At 53.7% G+C, this 205-nt stretch overlaps 1 protein-coding gene across 1 annotated transcript in view; it reads right to left on the bottom strand.

The window, feature by feature from the left end:
- The window catches only part of EIF4B (eukaryotic translation initiation factor 4B), a gene marked incomplete at both ends in the record, with an annotated part of 4,183 nt that overhangs the window by 2,217 nt on the left and 1,761 nt on the right, over positions 1-205 (bottom strand). The gene's annotated exons all lie outside the window — the stretch shown is intronic.

Below are 205 nucleotides of genomic sequence, written 5' to 3'. Positions count from 1 at the left end.
CCCACGGCCGCCGGCTCCTCAAGCCAGCAGGAGCCGTTCCTGCGCATCCCGCCCGTCCCAGGCTCCTGAGGAGGAAAAAAAATAATAATAATACAAAAAACCTGGGGAAAAGCGATTTTTGGACCTGTTCAACTCGTTCCACACAAGTCCTCAAGGACAAGGACAGCTCGGTGGCTTTGCTAAGTTCTGTCGCGGGGGTTTTGTA

The sequence above is a fragment of the Cariama cristata genome, unplaced genomic scaffold (assembly GCF_000690535.1).
Source record: "Cariama cristata isolate BGI_N322 unplaced genomic scaffold, ASM69053v1 scaffold28379, whole genome shotgun sequence".
In the NCBI taxonomy this organism is placed as follows: domain Eukaryota; kingdom Metazoa; phylum Chordata; class Aves; order Cariamiformes; family Cariamidae; genus Cariama; species Cariama cristata.
Note: the sequence above shows the minus strand (reverse complement) of the source record. Positions and strands in the feature narration are given on the sequence as shown.